Genomic DNA, 10,284 nt, shown 5'->3' with positions numbered 1-10,284 from the left:
CCCCACTCTTTTTACCAAGAAGGTCAAAGGGGAGTTGTTTGTATGCCAACTATATGTTGATGATACTATCTTTGTCTCCCCTAACAAAGCTTTCAATGAGGAGTTTGCCGCTCTCATGGCCTCAAAGTTCAAGATGTCCATGATGGGAGAGTTGAAGTTCTTTCTTGGGTTCAAAATCAAGCAAAGAAGAGAAGGAACCCTAATCAACCAAGCCAAATACACTCAAGACATGCTCAAGAGATTCAAGCTAAGTGATGTCAAGCCGGCTTCCACTCCAATGCACGTCAAATGCCAACTTGACATAGATCCCAATGGTAAAGCGGTGGATCAAAAGGTATATCGCTCCATGATTGGCTCCTTGCTTTACCTTTGTGCATCTAGACCAGATATCATGTTGAGTGTGGGAATTTGTGCACGGTTTCAAGCCGCACATAAGGAAAGCCACTTTGTGGCGGTCAAGCAAATCTTTCGATATTTGGCTCATACCCCAAACTTTGGCTTATGGTACCCAAGAGGAGAAAACTTCAACCTTGTAGGCTATTCAGACTTTGATTGGGCGGGAGACAAAGTGGATAGGAAGTCAACTTCCGGAGGGTGCCAATTCCTTGGTTGCTCTTTGGTGAGTTGGTCTTCTAAGAAGCAAAGTTGTGTGTCTCTCTCGTCCACCGAAGCGGAGTATGTGGCCGCCGGTAGTTGTTGTGCACAACATCTATGGATGAGGCAAACTTTAAAGGATTATGGTGTCATTTGTGACAAAGTGCCTCTTTGGTGTGACAATGAAAGTGCCATCAAGATTTCTATTAACCCGGTGCAACACTTCAAGACGAAGCATATTGAGATTCGGTATCACTTCGTTTGAGATCATATTAGGTGAGGGGAGATCGAGCTCAACTATGTCAACACTCATGATAACCTTGCAGATATCTTCACGAAGCCCTGGGATGAAGCAAGATTTCGCGAGTTAAGGCGTGAGCTAAATATCATTGATTCGAGCAATGTGGCTTGAACCCTTGCACACCACACCATCACTACAAAAAAAGACACTTCCATGATGATACGTGTTTGTCACAGTAGGTCACGTTTTCTGTCATGCATGTACATCCATGACGATTTTATGACAGAATCAAGATAGTCATACTTGTGCTGTCGTAGAAGTGTTCCATGGCATTAGCAAAATTATCATCACGGAAGTGTCCACTTCCATGACGATAAATGACGTGTCATGAAAGTGCTTTCCTCAAGGGTGACCGACACGTGGCATCCACCATAATGGGTCGCCGTTAAGCTATCAGGTCCGATTTTGGATCCGATAACCCGTTAACAGCCTGGACCAATGAGGATTTTCCACATGTAAAATTCTCATTAGCCTGAGGAAACACGTGTTGGCTCACCATTGGGACAGATGTCATCCACTCATTGGACAGGAGGCGCCTATGATAGATCAACACGTGGCATGGCCCAACAGTGGTCCATTCCGGTGAAAAAGGCCGGCCCAGTAAAAATTAGCAGGCTGGCCCATATAAGGCCTACTTGTGTTAGGTCCATTTAAGCCCATGTCCCACACGAGATGTGCCAATTTGGCCCGTTAAAGATTTGACACCATTGCAGCCAATCATCAGTTCGAGCCCATTAACAGCCCGCTATATATTTGGGCTCAATATCGGCCTGATGTGATTTCGGCCTGTTAGCGGCCCATTCAAGGGATGGGCCAATTTTCAGGATGTACATCTTTCGGCCTTTTTGTGACCCATTTAAGTGTTGGGCCAATTTTCGGCCCGGTGTGTCTTTCAGCCTGTTGACGGCCCATAAATGAGTTGGGCCATTTGTAGTCGGACCTTAGTTTTGGCCTTTTAGCGACCCATTTAAGTGTTGGGCCAATTCCCGGCCCAGTGTGTCTTTCAGCCTGTTGACGGGCCATAAATGAGTTGGGCCATTTCTAGTCAGACCTGAGTTTTGGCCTTTTAACGGCCCATGCTCTTCATGGTCCAATACCAGCCCGGTTTCTATTTCGGCCTGCTAAAGGCCCACAACACAGTTGGGCCATTTACAGTACGACCTAACTTTCGGCCTCTTAGCGGCCCATGCTCTCCATGGTCCAGTACGAGCCCGCTGTCGCTTTCGGCCTGCTAAAGGCCCAAAGTATAGTTGGGCCATATGTAGCCCGACCTTAGTAACGGCCTGTTAACGGCCCATGAAATCAAATGGGCCCACTTGTTGCCCGCTTTGATGTCGGCGTGTTAACGACCCGGGAGGTAAGAGGGCCGACTATTAACTTTCGGCCTCGTAATGGCCCATTAACTTAATGGGCCCACTTAAGTTCGTACATGTCTTTAGGCCCAATTAGATAATTTGAGCCCATTACGACGAGCAATTATGCACAGGACCAAAATCGATCAAGCAAAGGTACGGCATACATGGAAAAATGTTGCACATCCAACATATATTACAGGAAATTACATCCACTGGGCAATCAAAGATTGATGCCAGTGCAAATAAATGAACAAATCCTAATGATCTACAACATCACAATATGCAACCCACTTGTATAGCAACGTCCTAAACAAACGCTTTAAAACCCCTTTCCACGACGGCATTTGGAACCGTCGCCAAGTGAGTGTGGGCGATAGGGGGGTCCTTCCCACACGACCCAGAAATCGTTGGGGATAGGCCCTCGTGGGACCCAGGCTGGGGCCGTGTGCGATCGGGCGAGTCATGGAAACCCAATCATTTTCGTAGGTATGTACATCCCACACGGTGAATCCCAGAAATCATTTCCATAGGTATATACATTCCACACGGTGAATCCCAGAAATCATTTCCGTAGGTATGTACATCCCACACGGTGAATCCCAGAAACCATTTCCGTAGGTATGTTCATCCCACACGGTGAACCCCAGAAATCATTTCCGTAGGTATGTACATCCCACACGGTGAATTCCAGAAAATCATTTCCGTAGGTATGTACATCCCACACAGTTCTTTGTGTGGAAACGTGTGTGCAAGGTGGCCTAACGCAAACAGTTCGCGCTGCCAGAAGCCGTGTGTGATTATTAGTTGATCGAACACGCCTACTTTCTAGAAACCGTGCGGGTTGTTTGAGCTCATCGCCCACGGTGTTGTCTGAGTAACTGTTTGCGACAGAAAACCCCAATAAGCAGGGTAATTAGCCTATTATTGATAATCCATGTACTAATCAAACTGATATCTCTTATAAAACACGCCAGATATTTCACATCCGTATAAAAGCAACCGGGATTTCATAATCGAATTACATCGATAGCTTTGGCACTTAGTTATGCCATTACACAACATCACCAAGTTTCACATGCAACATAAAAAACCTTTGGAAAGTAGCATCATACATGGTAAATAGACAGATGAATCTCATCTGGGAAACTGCAGAAGCGGAAGGCAAATATTGAGCCTTCAGTGATGTTGAATGCCCTTGCAACTTTAGGCCAGTGGCTATGGATAATTTCCCGCCCAACCTTCGTCCTCTTCAGCAAGACTTCAATATTTTACCGTGGGTGTTGAATGAATACCTTCCTCGCCTCTTGACCATGGAGGTGGTTTGAGAGGTAATCATCGGTGAACTGCTTTGAAAAGTACTAAAAACAAAGCTATGCATAAATTGTTGTTGTAAATTTTGAAATGGCGCAAGGGGTAAAAACAAGGTAAAAGAGTTGGTACCATCCTATAGTTGACTGATGTCTTCTTCATTGTGCAAACAAAGATCTTGCTATTATTCGTCACAAGTTTCTTCATCCTAACAATCTTTCTGATTTTCTTGACTTGACTGATATTCATGGACATCTCATTTCCCCATATGCAAAATGGATCGAACAGTGGGTCTAAGCCTCTGACAGCAGGACCTACATGTCCAAGACCAAATTGTAAGAAACCTAAATATTAGAATGATTCCTGCAACTGCACAATAATGTGCTATTAGCCAAAGGACCCTGCTTGAACAAACCTCGATGGTAAACCGCAGTGTCTCCCATTGTTTCCAAGAAACACACATAAGGAAGATCTTGATCAGGTTAACTAAGAGTTGCCATACTATCAGTAGAATATGTATTGAGTACAGCAAAATTTGATTGGTGTCACATGCATAACAATACAAAATTCTACCCACAACAAATGAAAATCAAATTGCAGAACTGAACCAAACAGTTAAATGGACAGCAAACCAAATGAACCAAAATAGTTAACTGAGCACGACATTGCAGAATAGAAACATGTACTAGAAGATAAGACAGTTAACAAAACAAAGAATGCTTGAGAACAGTACTACGAAATTTAGCAATTGTTTGACCAAAGTGTTAACTAAACATTACATTTCAGAGGACCAAACTATTAACTTAACATCAGATTGCATATTAACACTACAAAGGACAAATCACTAGAAGGCACTGGCGGTGGCCTCGAGAAAACATCACGAACTGTATTTTAAAGTAGACAACCGCTCGGCGGTGTCGACCGTGGCCTCGAAGACGAGGTGCTCCTCCAAGATCTGGCGATCGACACACATGTCAGCCATAGCAACCTCGTTCGTGCATGCGGCCGCATGCTACTCAGCTCCACATTATACTGCGTGTAAAATGGTTGTGGGCGGCGCTTAATTGGAGGAGGGGGGCAGTGATTTCGGAGGAAGGTGTTGCTTCGTCAGTCGGGGCATGTGGGACGGGAAAGGAGGATGATGGTGTGGGTGGGGTGTGGATTACCTGACCATATCGACGAGGCCACGCAGCAAGAAGAAGGGTCAACGGCGAGGAGGCCGCGCAGCAAGAAGAAGGGTCGCCGGCGAGGAGGCAGCGCTGCAAGAAGAAGGGTCGCCGGCGAGGAGGCGGCACTGCAAGAAGAAGGTAGCCGACGAGGAGGCGGCACTGCAAGAAGAAGGGTCGCTGGCGAGAAGGCCGAGCTTCCAGTAAGCAACAGTGATGGTTTGAACTTGGAAAGCAAGGAGGAACAATGGAAATGTGGATTTTGGTAGGAGGGAGGGGCGGGAAGATATATATTCCCGCGGTGGCAAAAAAATTCGCTCGGTGCCGCGAGAAACTGGCGCGCAAATGTTGTTCAAGTGGGGGCGGTGGACTGTAGACGATGAAGCTTCCTGCGTAAGCCAGACAAGATGGTGCGCTAAGATATTTTCTATCGCATCCCACACGATTCTTTCTAGTAAACTGTTTGTGGTATACCTGATTTTTCTCATTATGTTTTGAAAGATAAAATGGTGTTACGGAGGGAAAGGATGGTGTTTGAATTGCTAGAACATTTACGTACAGTGAACATGCAACTAGTACATGAGTGTCGTGTTTAAATTTGGAATTATTCTGGGTTCGTTTGGCATTTTTATGCATTAATTGAGTTTCTGGGCATTTAATGTGCATAATTCAAATTTGAACTACAAGCACATGCTCCAATGCACCAAAGTTTGCTGAAAAAATTACATGTGTGTCTTTGGGTGAATTTATAGGTCTCATGCAAGAAATGAGAATAAAATTCAAACATCTAGGTGTCGTGGCTCAGCCGGAATGATTGAGAAACTTGGTTTTTTTTAATTCCTGTAAATCTAAAACATGGCTGAAAATCATGAAACTTGGCATGGTGTCATGACATGGCACTAACATGCTGCAGTAATTTTTTTAGCCGAATTGGGACAAGCTTTGGTTTAAGCTTCTTGCAAACCAGAGCTTCCCTCAAGAAGGCTCCTGGTTCCGAGAGGGAACGTGTCACATCCGTGTGCGAAACGACATACGTACACTGCCTTCTCCCGTCTTATTTTTTTACACAGGGAGATTAGACTAAATAGGAGAATCGTGCTAAATTTTGGAATTATTCTGTGTTCGTTTGGCCTTTTTATACATTAATTGAGTTTCTGGGCATTTAATGTGCATAATTCAAATTTGAAGTACAAGCGCGTGCTCCAGTGCACCATAGTTGTTTGAAAAATCACATGTGTGTACTTGGGTGAATTTCTAGGTCCCATGCAAGAGATGGGAGTGAAATTCAAACATCTGGGCGTCGTGGCTCAGCCGGCCAGATTGAGAAACTTGGTTTTTTAATTCCTGTAATTCCAAAACACGCCTGAAAATCATGAAACTTGACATGGTGTCATGACATGGCATGAACATGCTGTGGTAATTTTTTTGGCCGAATTGGGACAAGCTTTGGTGTAAGCTTCTTGCAAACCGGAGCTTCCCTCAAGAAGGCTCGTGGTTCCGAGAGGGAACATGTCACCTCCGTGTGCGAAACGACATACGTACACTGCCTTCTCCAGCCTTATTTTTTTGCACATCCAGATTAGACCAAATAGAAGTACCGTGCTAAATTTTGGAATTATTCTGGCCTCATTTCGCCTTTTTTATACGTTAATTAAGTTTCTGGGCATTTAATGTGCATAATTCAAATTTGAACTACAAGCACAGACTCCAGTGCACCAAAGTTGTTTGAAAAATCACATGTTTGTCCTTGGGTGAATTTCTAGGTCCCATGCAAGAGATTGGAGTGAAATTCAAACATCTGGGCGTCGTGGCTCGACCGGAAAGATTGAGAAACTTGATTTTTTAATTCCTGTAATTCCAAAACATGCCTGAAAATCATGAAACTTGGCATGGTGTCATGACATGGCACAAACATGCTGCGGTAATTTTTTTGGCCGAATTGGGACAAGCTTTGGTGTAAGCTTCTTGCAAACCGGAGCTTCCCTCAAGAAGGCTCGTGGTTCCGAGAGGGAACGTGTCACCTCCGTGTGCGAAACAACATACCTACACTGCCTTCTCCCGCCTTAATTTTTTTGCACAGCCAGATTAGACCAAATATAAGTACCGTGCTAAATTTTGGAATTATTCTGGGCTCGTTTCGCCTTTTTTACACATTAATTGAGTTTCTAGGCATTTAACGTGCATAATTCAAATTTGAACTACAAGCACATGCACCGGTGCACCAAAGTTGTTTGAAAAATCACATGTTTGTCCTTGGGTGAATTTCTAGGTCCCATGCAAGAGATGGAAGTGAAATTCAAACATCTGGCCGTCGTGGCTCGGCCGGAAAGATTAAGAAACTTGGTTTTTTAGTTCCTGTGTAATTCCAAAACACGCTTGAAAATCATGAAACTTGGCATGGTGTCATGACATGGCACCAACATGTTGCGGTAATATTTTTGGCCGAATTGGGACAAGCTTTGGTGTAAGCTTATTGCAAACCGGAGCTTCCCTTAAGAAGGCTCGTGGTTCCGAGAGGGAACGTCTCACCTTCGTGTGCGAAACGACATACGTACACTGCCTTCTCACGCCTTATTTTTTTACACAGCCAGATTAGACCAAATAGAAGTACCGTCCTAAATTTTGGAATTATTCCGGGATCGTTTCGCCTTTTTTATACATTAATTGAGTTTTTGGGCATTTAATGTGCATAATTCAAATTTGAACTACAAGCACATGCTCCAGTGCACCAAAGTTGTTTGAAAAATCACATGTGTGTCCTTGGGTGAATTTCTAGGTCCCATGCAAGAGATGGGAGTGAAATTCAAACATCTGTGCGTCGTGGCTCGGCTGGAAAGATTGAGAAACTTGGTTTTTTAATTCCTATAATTCCAAAACACGGCTGAAAATCATGAAACTTGGCATGGTGTCATGACATGGCACCAACATGCTGTGGTAATATTTTTGGCCAAATTGGGACAAGCTTTGGTGTAAGCTTCTTGCAAACCGGAGCTTTCTTCAAGAAGGCTCGTGGTTCTGAGAGGGAACGTGTCATCTCCATGTGCGAAACGACATACGTACACTTCCTTCTCCCACCTTATTTTTTTACACAGCCAGATTAGACCAAATAGAAGTACGGTGCTAAATTTTGGAATTATTCCGGGTTCGTTTGGCCTTTTTATACATTAATTGAATTTCTGGGCATTTAATGTGCATAATTCAAATTTGAACTACAAGCACATGCTCCAGTGCACCAAAGTTGTTTGAAAAATCACATGTGTGTCCTTAGGTGAATTTCCAGGTCCCATGCAAGAGATGAGAGTGAAATTTAAACATCTAGGCATCGTGGCTCGGCCGGAAAGATTGAGAAACTTGGTTTTTTAATTCCTGTAATTCCAAAACACGCCTGAAAATCATGAAACTTGGCATGGTCTCATGACATGGCATCAACATGTTGTGGTAATTTTTCTGTCCGATTTGCGAAGGTGCACACATTAACAATCAACAAAGTCATTTTGGAACAAGTGCTGTCACGTTACAAATTGGAAACACAAGTATTATTGAAACCGTGGGCGTTCGACTTACCAATTACGTGCGTCCACGCATCCCCTTTTTTATTTGCTAGGAGGTGTCGTGCGGGGTAGCTATTTGAGTATGGGAGGCGTGCGATCAGACCCCTGCTCGTGCTCATCGGGAGGAGAGCCCTTTGACCGCTACCCGCCGCGCACCTCCCTCCCAATGTCTCCTTTAATGGCGCATGAGCTCCTGTTCTACGGTGTGGCTATATCTCTCACTGGACTAGGATTTAAGAGAGAGAAATGAAAATCTGAAAAGAAAGTTTTGCACAGATCTTGATGTAAGATCTGACGGACCTATATAGCATCGACTGTGACTTATAGCAAGCATGATGAATATAAGGACGATGACAGTGGATAATAATTGTCTTACATATTTAGAAACATAATTAAAAAAAGCCACATGTGGCAACGCCGGAAATACACAAGGGCAAAAGAAGAAGGAAGACAACGATCTGGCTCGCTGATCTCTACTTTCTTGATGCATTCCTGCATGCCGTGGGAACTAGTCTCCACGACGAGCGGCGACGAGCTCTTTCTTGTCCTCAAGATGCTGCTTGAGAGCATCCACGGATTTCTCCACAAGCCTTCTGCGCTCGATGCGCAGCTTGTTATTCTCGTCCATAAGTTTCTCGACAATGACACCGGTCCTCTTCAACAAGGCAGTGGTCTGCTCCTGCTGCTCCGCACTTCCAACGATCTTCGCCCTCAGCAGGTCGTGCTCGGCCCATAGCTTTGCATTGCTCTCATTTAGTTGCCAGATGACGTCGGTAGACTGTTCAAACGAGGCTTGCAGGTCATCCTGCAACCTCGCCCACCTGGAGATCTGATCCATCTGCCTATGGACGAGGGCACACATGTGCCTGTAAGAGTCCTCGCCTGCCTGCCAGGCATTTTCCCAGGCCGCCTCGACAAGGGAGGACATCTTTGTTGCATTCGCGGCGTGGTGGGACATCTCTTCTACTTCCGCAGCGTGGCCGGACCAGTCTGCTGCATCGATGGCGCGGCGGGTCCTCCGTGATGCTTCAGCGGTGCGGCGGGACCTCTCTGCTGCTACGGCCGTGCGGCGGGACATGTTGGCTGCTATTGCGGCGAGGCGGGACATCTCTCGTGCTCCCGCTTCCAGGTTCGCCTCTCCCTGGTGGCAATCTCTCGACCCAGAACTCACGCTGGCCATGGCGGACGCAAGGGAACGATGATGAATGACTTGTTTGTTTTTGACTTTTTGTGGATGAGGAGTTTAGGAGGAATGTGCAGTCATCTTGGAATAGTAGTATTTATAACCGCGTAGTAATACGCTCCTAAGTGGGAAACCGTTTAGGTTTTGATCGGTGTGAACAGCTTTGCAATTTGGAATGTGACGGGACGCATGCTCAAAATTTACTGACGGTTATAAGTGCGGCACTATTCCTGGAAGGCGTAACGTGGGCATGTACGCCTTCTCGGCCGCGTACGTGGCGTTTGCACCATAGGGTGCACCGCAATAGGCAATGTCAGCACACGTCTTTTAATTAGAATGGGTGTGCCCATCTAGCGCACACATGTTGGTCTATCTAACTGTTTCAGTTTGTTGTGGCTAATCGCAAACAGTTCATCCATGTGAAGTGTATGCCATCAATCATAGACACTTTGATCTGGTTTACCCGTTTCTGTTCTGTTGCCTAATCGCAAACAGTTGATCCTTCTGAAGCGTATGCCCTCAATCACACACACCTTGATCTGGCTGACCGTTTCTTTTGTGTTGCCTAATCACAAACAGTTCATCCGAGTGAACCGTATGATGTATATCGCACACACCTTCATCCGGTTGCCCGTTTCTTTTGTGTTGCCTAATCACAAATAGTTCATCCGAGTGAACCGTATGCTCTATATCGCACATGCCTTCATCAGGCTACCCGTTTCTTTTGTTCTGCCTCATCATAAACAGTTCATTGGACTGAACCGTATGCCCTAGATCGCACACGCAACTAAAATCTGAACCGTGTTTGATGCATCCTCCATCACAA

The sequence above is a fragment of the Triticum dicoccoides genome, chromosome 2A (genome assembly GCF_002162155.2).
Source record: "Triticum dicoccoides isolate Atlit2015 ecotype Zavitan chromosome 2A, WEW_v2.0, whole genome shotgun sequence".
NCBI classification, from domain to species: domain Eukaryota; kingdom Viridiplantae; phylum Streptophyta; class Magnoliopsida; order Poales; family Poaceae; genus Triticum; species Triticum dicoccoides.
This window is presented reverse-complemented; position numbering follows the sequence as displayed.